The 13169-nt window shown below is 31.7% G+C and overlaps 1 pseudogene across 1 annotated transcript; it reads left to right on the top strand.

The window, feature by feature from the left end:
- Positions 1–4000: 4000 nt before the first annotated feature.
- On the top strand, positions 4001–9081 carry LOC114418894 (annotated as a pseudogene). The gene is made up of 8 exons (XR_003668128.1): positions 4001–4081; positions 4205–4321; positions 4441–4573; positions 4765–4868; positions 5605–5775; positions 5852–5992; positions 6086–6308; positions 6402–9081. The product of XR_003668128.1 is annotated as an uncharacterized LOC114418894 (transcript).
- The last annotated feature ends 4088 nt before the right edge of the window (positions 9082–13169 follow it).

Below are 13169 nucleotides of genomic sequence, written 5' to 3'. Positions count from 1 at the left end.
TGGTTGCAAAGAGGATACTGAGACATATGCAAGGGACAGTGGACTTTGGAATCTTATTTCCAAAAGGAGAGAGACTAATGCAGAACTAGAATTGGTTGGATACTCTGATTCGGATTGGTGTGGAAACAATAATGATGGGAAAAGCACAATAGGCTACATCTTCTTCTTTGGAGGAGCACCAATCTCTCGATCCTCCACAAAGGAACCAGTTGTAGCACTTTCTTCTTGTGAAGTAGAGTATATTGTAGCCTAAAAAACTACATGTCAACCAGTATGGCTAGATACCTTGATGAAAGAATTGCAAGTGAAAAGTAAAAGCAAGGTAAAGTTGTTGGTGGACAACAAATTTTCCATTGATTTGGCAAGGCATCCAACATCTCATGGAAGGAGCAAGCATATAGAAACAAAGTTTCATTTTTTAAGAGACCAAGTCGGCAATGAGAAGCTGAAACTAGAGCACTATAGAACTGAAATTCAGTTGGCAAATATTTTTACTAAAGCTTTGAAGTTAGAAAGGTTTAGAGAGTTAAGAGATTTGATTGGAATTATATGTATAAATGCAACTTTGAATTAATGAGAGTGTTAGGAATAATTCAAAGATTGAAAGTTAGTTAAATAATAATATTCAATTAGTTATTTATTAAGAGAGTTACTTGAGTTAGTTACTCCTAACCAATATTTTATAAGCAAGGTTCATGTATATGTAGAATTTGAAGTTTGCCATTTTTCATTCCTTCAATTGTGTGTTTTTACTTTTAAATGCATTTGACTGAGTTTTAAGAGATCATTCTTCAAACGATGTGGCAGACAACGTACTTGTGTTTGTGGAACGCAGGAATAATATTATTTTTCTTGATCAACCATTCGACGACCCACAGATTCTGGAAAAGATCAAAATTATTTCTTGACAATGGTTTTTATATAAAGGGAGGAACAAGTGTCTTATTTTCTTTTCTCCGCGGTGTAATAATCCTGTGGCTTAATTTATAGCAGATGCATATGGCTCTTTTTGGTACATATCTCACATCTCACTTAATATGAGAGACATTTTTTTATGTAATTATGCATGTATTTCTTGTCCTAATCTGCTTCCACTATATTTTTTTTTTATGAATTGCTTCCGCTATATATATAATATATTGCACTTTTCCCTTTCAAAAAAAAAAAAAAAAAACTTTGAGCATGTTTGATTATCAGTTGAAGAAATACTTTTGGTTATTGAATGTACTTAATAAACTCATTTCGATAATGTTTGGTTATCCTCAAAAGTGTGTTTGCGATCAAAATTTTATCTATTTTCTTACAACAAATATTAGTTTTATCTTGAAACTCAGTTTTTTTAAAAAAACTTGGATTGCTTTTACAAAAGAATGAAAATCATCATGTTCCATGCATTAAATACAATAGAATTCTATAGTGAAATAAATATTTTTTACTCTATTGATTTAATATATTTATTTCATCGGTTATTGGTTCAACTACGGAAATCGAAACAATGAAAAAAGTCATGCCATGTGAACATTACGTTTTGTAATTTTTTATTTCAAATTTTGTTTTTGATTAACAAGGATTAATATATTATTTCATTTTTTACGGTTTAAATTTTTAATAAAAGTCTTGTTCAGTTATGCTTTGAGCAATTTTTTTTAATAAAAAGGTAGTTAAAAAAGTTTTTTTACTATAAAAAACTAATACTCAATACAACATAATAATAATAATAATAATAATAATAATAATAATAATAATATAGTATAATTAAAAGTAGAGATGCAAGTAATAAAGGACCATCTTTTTCTTTTCAAAGTAAAATGATTAAGATCAACTACCTTACCGGTCATTAAAAAAGGAAATGAAATACTGTTTCGTTTTTCCTTTCTTTTCTTTAATTAGAACACGGTATCTTTATTTTTTATTTTATATTCGTTTCTTACTTTTTTTTCCATCATATTACTTTCTATCCTTCTTCACCAAAAAAATAAAAATAAATATTACTTTCTAATCTGTAATTTCTGTCCTTAACTTTTTTAATTTCGTTTTTTGGCCAATAAAATGGATCAGATTCAATAGATGTACTTGTCTATCGTGACTGGCAGCACAAATGTAGACATGTTTACTTTCTTTTGTGAGGGACAAGACATGTTTATTATTATTGATAAAATAGCGTAGTCCTAGTGGAACCTAACTCGGTAACTCCAAGTACTAAACTCAATAAATAAATAGATAAAAAGAATAAAAAAGTTTTTTACAGCATATAATAAGAGTATTAAATTTGTGAGATAGAAACGAATAATTTATATTTTTTAAGGTTTAATTACTGTCCTTAAATTTGGAGATGTATTTTTTTTTAATTTCTGAAATTTAGAAATGCATTTTTTATTTCCTAAATTTTGAAATTTTTCTTTTTTAGTCTCTATCATAATAAATTAACACTTTGTAATGATTTTTAAATATTTTGTGGTGGATTTTTTAGTACTTTGTGATAGCTTTCAAATGTAAATTCAAGCAGTTAAAGAAAAAAAATTAATTTAAGATAATTAAAAATCGTCACAAAGTGTCAATTTATTATGGCAGGGGTTAAAAAATGTAATTTTTTAAATTTTAGAAACTAAAAAAATCATTTTAAAATTTTAGGAACTAAAAAAGACATGTACCCCAAATTCAAGAACTAAAACAATAATTAAATATTTTTTTTAATATATCTCATACAAATAAATATAGTTAACATCTGTTATCTCTTTTATATAAAATTTATCTAAATTACAAAACATATAATTTCAATGAGCTTGTCTTTAAGGAAAATGAAAAGTGCATTGAAGAATGATCCACATGATGGGATAAATTTTGAGATGTTTTATAAGCCATCCAAAGAATTCATCTTGACAAAAAAATTGATGTTTTTGATGACTCTATTAAAGCATGTGTGACATTTAAGAGTGTTTAGAAGTAAGATGTTTTGAAATTCAAGAAGACAAGTTAAATCACTTACCAAAGAAGAAGTTATACAAAATCACTAAATAAAGTTAGATTTGTGTATTTAAAAATATTGTTATAAATGTGTCGAAATCATAAAATTTGATCGTTATTATTAGAAATTTATAAACAAGACATCTTATTGTCAATTTTTGGTCAATTGAATCATTATTACTTAACTTTTTAAACACCAACAAGATCTTATATCAAAAATTGACTATTGGTTCAGAAAGTCATCATGTATGTATTCATTCTCACTTTTTTTGTGCATTCAGGTTTCTTTTTATTGTAGTGCATCTTTCTAAACCTTTTAATTTTTTTTTTCAATTTTTATTTCTTCTAAAAACCTTTGCTATTTTAATCTCTACTTTTGATTAATATTAGAATTACTATCAAAATTTAATGATTATCGAAATTAACTTTTAAATTGAAAACACTATCATAAAATCTACTTAAAAATTATCTTCCAAACCATTATATGACCCAATTATGGGTATTTTTTTTTATCAAAATTATTATCACGTATTAAAAATTAGTCAATTTTTTGACAAGTTAAAAACTATAAACTAACTTATTTCTCATCTTATAATCAAGAATGAATTACATTTCTCATCTTAAAATAAAGATATTTATTTGTTAATAGAAACATTTAATTAAAATTGATCCTTTATAATAATAAATTGTCTTTGAAGAATAAATATGATTTTTATGATTAACTCCTTCTTAAAAATATATATAAAAAACTTTTTTGATAAGTTAAAAATTATGAATTATTATTAAAAAAAAATTATAATTTAAAATAAATTCTATTTCTCATCTTAAAATATTTATTTTTCATAGAATCATTTAGTAAAAACTAATCCTTTACGATAACAATTTGTCTTTGAAGAATAAATAGAATTTTCACCAATAACTCCATCTGAAAAATATAAAAAAAAAACTTTTCAATATTTACCCGTAAAAAAATAATAAAAAATTATAAAAGGATTTAAGATGAACAAAGAGAAATTTCAAGTCCACTACTACTTCCGTGCGCCTTCCCATAGGAAATTATTCCTTCGATGGCGTAGAAGCTGGAGAAAGGTTACTTCGTCTCGTATTCGTTTGTCAGGTTTCGACGAAAGTTCAATTCCAATAAACAATTTTACTCGTTTTTCCCTCTTTCTTCGTCTGCAAGGTCCTTTTCTCTTCTTCATCTTCTTCGGTTAATTAATTAATTTGTTTTTCTATTCAGCACGAAACCAAGCCTCATCATAGTTTTTCTTTCATAAACAAATCAAAATAATCGTTAGTTCTTCAGTTCGTGTGTTGCGCAAAGCATGTTGCATAGAAGCTTCAAGCCTGCAAAGTGGTACGTCTTCGATCCATCAATTTCGATTTCAATTTGTATGGTTTTGATTGAAGCCAGTGAGAGTGGTAGAGAAGGTTTTGTTGAATCGAATTTGTTTTGTTTTGTTTTGTTTGATGCAGCAAAACGGCATTGAAGCTCGCCGTTTCACGCATAAAGCTTTTGAAGAACAAGAGAGAAGCCCAAATAAAGCAACTCAAGAGAGAGTTGGCACAATTGCTTGAGTCTGGTCAGGACCGAACTGCTAGAATCCGGGTAACGCTTAACATCAATAACACCTTTTGTTTTTTCATCGATTTTACGTTGTTTTATGTTTGATGTATCAATTGAGATTTTCATTTTTGATTCTTTTTTATTTTTGGGGATTCTGTTTGTGTTGATAATGAAGAAATAACGAATGATAGATTTTTTTTTTTCCTTTGACTTTTGGTCTGTCTGGTGTTCAGGTTGAACATGTTGTCAGGGAAGAGAAGACGATGGCAGCTTATGATCTTGTTGAGATATACTGTGAACTTATCGCCGCACGCTTGCCCATGATCGAATCACAAAAGTATTTGAACCATTACTTTCTTTTTAGCACATTTTACTTTGTTTACTTTTTCTCATATCATTTAGCTCAACTGTCTTCATTGTTTACAAATGTCTTTGCTATTTTAGGGAGAGGGAACATAAACTTTTCCTTTTCCCCTTTTGTTAGGGTTTTTCAGCGGTCACTTTAGGATAAACTATTTCTTTTATACTTTTAAAGAGAATATGCTAATTGTATAGTATAGCTGAGGTGGTTCAAGTTAAAGTGTTAAACTTGGGCTTTTGATCATAAGATCTAGCAAAGGAAAAAGACCCTTGGGGTAAAATAACATCTCACTATTTCTGTCCTGGTAAATATGATTCCTTATGAAAACTTAAGCCTTTATATCTAGATATAGCACTTATCAATGAGTTTTTATCTTTTATGCCATTGCATATGGTATTATGGAAGAATATTAAATGGTGCATTTGGTATAGATACAATAGCAAAGCCCTGGATCAAGAATCATCCTCAACTGATTATGTAACATGCTAGTGCGCCACCTTGTTAGCTTCATTCCCAATGATTTTAGGAATGACTTAAGGAATTTGTGGTGTTTTGTTGTTAAAAACTTAAAATCATGTTTGAATTTGTATTCTATATCAGTCATTCATGTAAATGTTGTTGTTGTTGTTGTAGTTTATAAGTTTGTTCATTATGATTGTACATTCTCATTGCATTGATGTCATTATCATTTCTCCTTATTAAACTTTTTCAGAAACTGCCCCATTGACTTGAAGGAAGCAGTTTCAAGTGTAATATTTGCATCTCCAAGATGTTCAGACATACCAGAGCTCGTGGATGTGAAGAAGCAAATCACATCTAAGTATGGAAAAGAATTTGTCTCAGCAGCTATTGAATTACGCCTGACTGCGGTGTAAATCGTATGGCAAGTTTCTGTACCTGCTTGTAGTTGGATAGGATCATGTTAAAGCTTGTTTCAAATTCGATCTTTGTCTTTTCAGTTGGTTGAGAAATTGTCTGCCAAAGCACCTGATGGTCCAACCAAGATAAAAATACTGGCTGCAATTGCCGAGGAGCATAATATCAAATGGGAACCCAAGTCATTTGGAGAAAATGATGTAAAGTCTTCTCAAGACTTTTTGGTAGGCCTTACTAGTTGTGGTTTTTCTTTGGTTTATTTTGATACAAAATGTTTGTTGGATTATATTTGTTTGACATTATATGTATTTGTTAAGGTTGGGCCAAGTACTTCTGAGAAGGCTGCTTATGCTGAACCTTCTCAAATTCATGTTCCACCTGCTCATGATGAAAAGGGTCCTTCCAATTTACATGCTTCCTCGCAAGTTAAACCAGTGCATCATGCATCTACAAATTCATATGAGCAGTCTGCAAGTGGTGCTGCTAGAAAGGATCAATCAACAACATCAGGCGTGTCCAATTTAGAAGTCAGATCTTCAGGTATTTTTGTGAAGATGGTGCTTACTGCTTACACCTGAATTTATGGGCTCCTGTTGTGTCTATTACCTGAATATTTGGGATTCTTTCTTACAGGAACTGGAAGTCAAGAAACAAAATTTCAAGATTCATACTCTGGAAACAATAGTTCTTTTCCTATGAATAGGCAGAATTGGAACATGGGATTCAAGGATGCTGCCTCTGCTGCGCAGGCAGCTGCAGAATCTGCAGAACGTGCTAGCATGGCTGCAAGGGCAGCTGCAGAACTTTCAAACCGTGAAAACATGACAAGGCAGTATTCCAGCGGATCACATAGTTCTTCTGGAAGCAGGTTGAGAGATGAAAGACCCCAAGAATACACTTTTCATGATGACAAAAATGTTTCTACAAGTCCTGTTGATACTAGCTTCCATAGAAGCAGTTCTGGGATGCACAATGAACAAATTACTGCTGCAGAACAAGATAATCTGGTAGGACCGCCCTATGAATATTACAGGAATAGTCATGAGAATGTGGTGAGACATGCCCAGTCAGCTTCATTGATGTCTGATAGTGCTTTTCGTGATGATAAACCATTTATCGATGGTAATCAAATGGCTGATATATATCAGCATAATAACTCATTTGGGCAAAAGAGTAGTGACTTACATGAAATGGGTATAAAAACGCAAGCAGGCAGAAGTGAAGAAGATTTTGTGACTGACCTATATGATGACAGTGATTTGAATGCTGAAAACAGTTATCACTTTGGAGATGCAAGGACAAATAGACAATCTAGTAAAGTTTCCTCTTCTCATTTCATTACTCCAACTGATGATCACAATGATAATTTGGACTTGGATGACTGGAATACGAGGAACAAAGCTGTGGGAGACCCTTTTGTTACTGATGAAGTAAACACTCAGAGAAACATTATGGAAACAAATTCTTATAATGATACTACTGTTGTATTTGATGATTCTGAATCAGAGGATGATGATCATAAATTTGGCGTTGATAAAAAGTACAACGGTGAGGGATCTAGTTTGTTCGTCTCATCCCCTTCTAACAAATCACAAGTTGATCCATTTGAAAATACAAAATCTCGCAGCGATGGACAAAACATTGATGAGAAAGTGACAAGTTCTAGTACACCGTCACATTTTTCTGTGATTTCTGAAAGATTGACGTCTGCAGTTTCTTCTGAAAAAGAAGACTTGCCACCTGTCACTTTTGATGATTCAGATGACCCAGGTTCAGATAGTGACATGAGTTTTGTCAACAAGTCTAAGGTTTCTGGGCTCTCGGGTTATGGGGCTTCAGGGTCCTCATCAAGAAATGATAAAAATGTGGGCTCTGACAGAAAGTCTTGGTTGTCACCTTTGTCAGTTGATTCAGATACTGTGGAAGAGCATTTTGAGAGAAGGGTAGACACCACTACTGTGTCAGAAAAGAATTTGGGTTATGATGACTTGCCAGCCAGTCAGTCACCTACAAAGGAAAGAAGCTCTATATTGGGTTTGGATATCGAGGCAAACAATGATATTGAAACTCTGAAGGAATATCGTATAGAGTGTGGCAAGGAATTAAGCTATGGTACCTTGAAGGGTGGTTTTCGCAATAAAGGCTTCAAGCGACCACCTTATATTAATAATACCTTGGATGATTCATCATCTTCATTGGGGGATGCTTCTGTCCAGAATGAAAGATCTTTGCCTATAGTGAGGACTTCAATTGGTTCTGATGCTCCTGTTCAGGACAAGTACACGAGGGAAGTGAGCAGAGGAAACAGGACTATGGGCCTGGGAGCGCACAACATACCTTCTGATTCTGATAGTTATCGTGTGGTTGCAAATTCACAAGAGACTCTTGCTAGAACTAATGAACCTCACATTCAGAAAGAGCAAAGTGAAGTAAAAAAGAAATCAAGCTCAAGGGCCTCTTTTACTTACTTTAATTCTGATAATAGTGATTCTGAAGAAGAACTTACTAAACAAAATTCACCTAGTCTTGCCCGTCCTGTTAGTGGAATATCTCGAAGGACATCAGCTTCTTCTAAAGCTGCTACAGGTTTAAGCTCAAGAGATGCTCCTTTATCCAAGGCTTCTGTGACTCCTGCTACAACACTCGGATGGAAATCTTCAAGGACTTCTTATGAGAGTAATAATCAAAATGCTTCAACCATAATGAAGAGCTCTGAAAATAGGACAGGACCTAAGTCTGGATCAGCCAAAAACAAAGCATCAGAGCCAATTTCAGAACCTAATAGATCCTTGGATGGGGAAATTTCGAAATCATCTGCAAGGGTGCAACCTTCCAGTTCTCTTAAAACAGTGATACAAGATAATGAAGAGGGCCAAGAGGATGATGCAGATACTTCCTCTAAGCAGAAGGTTGGGCACGTTCATCCAAAGTTACCCGACTATGATTCTTTTGCTGCCCACTTCCTGTCTCTTAAGAAGGGTCGTCAATAAATTTCACTTGCTTACATATAGCAACATAGCTACCCGGACATAGTCTTGATGGTTTATCTTTCTTCTGCAGTCTCCTGTATTGTGTTACATATAGATGCGTGATTTTAGATTCTAAGCATTTGAGGAATAAGGATGGGACTTATATTTTTTTTTGTTTGTAAACTGAATCAGAGTGTATAGGTTTTACTATCTCATTTTTGGTACATCTCTATTTGAGGACTATTGCACATAGTTGAATATTTCACTGTAAATATTCACCAAATGCACTTATGTTCATTCAACTCAGTTGATTAATGTTACATTCATTCATACACTTCTGCTCAGTAACTCCATATTCATTTCATTCTCTAAATTAGTTTTATGCTAGTACCAGTAGGATTATTTCTTTGGGGAGCCATGCCAGTAGTTCAACCCATGTGATAATCATATTCACGTCGTGATTTTACAACCCAAGAGCTAGCAGTGCAAGAAGAGATTACATGTCTATGTAACAGCAACACAAATTTGACAGAGTGCGGCATAAAGTGGCATGTCATGTTATAAACTTGACGTGTGTTTTGTTCAGTTTATTTATTTTTTTCAGTATCGTGAGAAAGCTTTGAAAGCATCTAAACTCGAGACCAAAACATTTTTTTGGGGGACAATTTTAATTATGAACTTTTAGAATTGTCCAGTCAAAGGAGCCAAGTACTTGGATGGAAAAAAAAGAAAAGAAAAACGAGGCCAGTTGCCTTTAAGTCCATAATGCGCGAATTCATAGACTTCAACGCTGAATTCATAATTTCATAGTACACCAAAAGAAGAAAAGAACGCTGAATTCATAGACTTCAATGATTTTTTTAATGAAAAATAGGACAAATAATTTGGTTTAATAATCTTATGTACTTTCTAATAACGTCTAGAGTTAAGTGAATAAAATTAAGCATAGCTTTCGTAGAAGTTAATACTTTTTTAATAACAACTACTATATGATATCAATATTAAGATTTGGAGTTTCTGTGTAAGTGCACGTTTTTGCGAACACATAACTTTAGCCTTATTTATGTGCTGGTGAGGACACTCGAAAGGAGCGTGGTCCAATCCGTGCGGGATTGATCATGTGGTCTCTAAATAATTCATTACAAAACTTACAAATAGGTTTGTACATATAAGGTCATCAACTCCCACACTTTCCTTTCAAAAAAAAAAAAAAAACTCCCACACTTTATTTGTATTTATTTTGGGGAAAAGTACTTAATCTTCCTTTTTTAAAAAAAATAATTGAGACTTAATTATATTTTTAAAATAAATATCCTAAATTTTAATTTTGTTCCATTAATTCTTAAACATTTTTTTCTTTTATTGAAGCATACTTTTTTTTCTTATTGCACACAAATACTTTAATTTCAATTCCATCTCAATAAATGTCTAAAATTTATCCATTTTGGCTATGACTATATTCAATAAGGCATTTCAGTTAGTTTTTAATTTTTTTATTAATTGAAAAACTTGGTTATATATTTAATAAACAAACTTTTTTTAGTAGATTCTAACATTTTTCGAAACACTACTTAAAGTAACATTTTGTAAAACGACAGCTTCTAGTTTATAATCTTTTATATTTTCTTTCACTTTTATCCCCAATATATTTATTCATTTTCATTGTTATTTCTTTTTTATAAATCATACTTTTATTATTTTCTGTCATTTTATACTTTACAACTACTTCAACAACTAGTTTTACTGAACAATTATAATTTAATAAGCTAATTTTTCAGTTTCTAGCTACCAACTTACTTTCCAACTTCCATCTAGTTTTTTAGCTAGTTTTTCCTAACATAACTTATATTAAGGAGGGTGTATTGGATTACGATTTCAAAGAATTTTGAAAGACTTTCTTTAATAAAAAGTCTTGTGGTATTCAATTAGAATTTTTAAATAGTATAATTAAGTCTTCTAGTATTCGATTAAGACTTCTAAGATTTTTTTAATGAAAGCAACAAAAATCATGGTATTCAATTAGGATTTTTTATAACTTATAAAAAGTCCTTCGATATTAAAAAATATACAGATTTTGATGAATTGTTTTTTAAGAAGGATTTCGATGGATTTCATTAGACTTTTTTAATATAAAATATCTATCAAGCAATCTCATCCAAACCCTTGAGATTTTGCTAAACTCTTTTATTTTTTTTTTCTACTGGTTACCAAACTTTCTTTTATCTTATCACAAATACCTTATTCTCTTTTTAATATTCTTCAAGATGTGTGTGTCATATATGTTTCTCCTATTCTTTTGGAATAAAAAAATGTAAAATATACTCATTCCCTCTGCACTTTTTCGTTTGTTTTCTAAATTAAGGTGATTTATTGGATTGAGATTTTAAAAAACTATTTTGACATAAATTTTAAAACTAGTTGGAAGTTGGAAACTAGAAGACTTTTTTAACATCTAGTTTAAAAAGATCTTAGAAGCCACTTCAAAAGTAGTTGGCATAAAATTTATACTTTGTTAACATCAAAACCTTAGGGATTTAATTGTTTTAAAAAACTAGCTTTAAAATTTATGCCAAAATAGTTTTTTAAAATCTCAATCCAATACTGTAAGAATGTGATGACTTCTAAGATTTTTTTTAAAATTTATGCCAAAATAGTTTTTTAAAACCTCATGTTGATGTTGTTGAAGTGGTTGAAGTCACTACCCAACCACACTGTTCATTAATCATTGAAGATGCACTTGCAACTGTCAGCACTTCCAGTACTCCTCGTGAAATAACTCCCCTGACCACCTTTGCTCCACCTGGTGTGTTTGAAAAGAGGATACAAGAACTATTGCACCTACAATAGGCCAACTTGGAAGAAACAATGGAAAGAAGGTTCCTTGCTGAGCACATGGAAACCAATTGTTGATTAAGAACACATTGGAGTCTTCACTCAAATCCTTCAACACACTATGCTCTTCAATATGAATCTGCTGATGCAATAATGATTGCCTTCATCCGTTCAACCACCTCCACCTTTACCAACCCTTGTTGAACCACCGTCTCCTATGGTTCCTACACCTACAACCACTACTAATCTTGTGCCTATGCCTCTGCCTTTGCCACAAAAGTCACCACCAACTATCCCTCAACCACCGTCCACTAAAGGTTGACCATGATGTCCCAAGTTATTTCCTTTTTCTCTTCAAACCTGTGTCTTTTGATAATGACAAAGGGGGGGGGGGGGGGCGGGGAGTAGAATATGAATTTTGATTTATAAAACACTTGCACTCATATGACTTTTTAATAAAAACAAGTGTTCTGGCGGTCACATATATGTGTTTTCATGATTTTTAAACTTCACTACACATTTGATATGCATGCTCTGATTAGTACATATTCTCTGATACATGCGTAAGGTAATGAACTCAATTAGAGTCTCATTTATCCTCACATAATCTGCATATTCATTATGATAACATATTTGCTCTAATTATGTAATATATGCTCTGATTATGTCTTTGTAAGATCTCCTTATGCTATGATGTTTAACATGTTTGTTGTATATCAAAGTTATATTCCTCAGATACACAAACCAAGAGTAAGCGATGTGCGATAGTGCATTCTAAACTTTTCTAATACCTTGATCCTAATCTCATCATCTTGTCCTTTTGGTATCAAAATTTATATTGTTTGTTGTCATAAAAAAATGGAGATTGTTAAGTCTGGCTGCGTCTAAGTCACATTGGATTGTACCAAACAATTAAATTCCTAAGGTTGTAATGTTAACAAAGTATAAATTTTATGTGTTGACATTTCATGCTTATGCTACAGGTTCATCTATCTCTATGAGATACAAGCAAAAAAGCATGAACAAAAAGGCTCTCGACGATAGCCAAAGTCGTTGGATGATATTGTCTCAACGTTCAGTCCTAAGAAGACAAGTGCTTTGGCACTTGGCTTGTAGTACAAAAGAAATAGAACAATTACTCGATCCTCAAGTACGAAAAACAATCATTAGAAAAGTAACATCCATAGGTTTAGTAAACAACTCGTGCCATAGTGTAACATCCCATTTTTCGTAGACTAATTTAAAAAAGATTGTATTTATAAATAAATAGTTTTTTTTGGAAAAATGATGAGGTTTTTATAATTAAATAAATAAGGAGAAATAATTTTATTAATTAAAATAATAATTTGAGAGAAAATAAAAAGGGTATTTTATTTATTCATTTGATGGGAAATAAAATGGAGTTTATTTTTATAAAATAATAAAAAATAAATAAATAAAGTAAATAATAGGTTATGAGTACCCTAACTATAAATAACGAAATGTTAGGTCAGTTTAGACGCTGACACTAGCTTCTCAGCCTTCTCTTCCTCTCAATTTCGTTTTTTCCCCCTCTTCCTCCCAAAACCCTCTCGTTTCCCACATACCACCAAACCTGTCT

Source organism: Glycine soja, chromosome 7 (genome assembly GCF_004193775.1).
Source record: "Glycine soja cultivar W05 chromosome 7, ASM419377v2, whole genome shotgun sequence".
Classification (NCBI taxonomy): Eukaryota; Viridiplantae; Streptophyta; class Magnoliopsida; order Fabales; family Fabaceae; genus Glycine; species Glycine soja.
The sequence above is the reverse complement of the archived record's forward strand: the minus strand, read 5'-3'. Positions and strand labels throughout refer to the sequence as shown.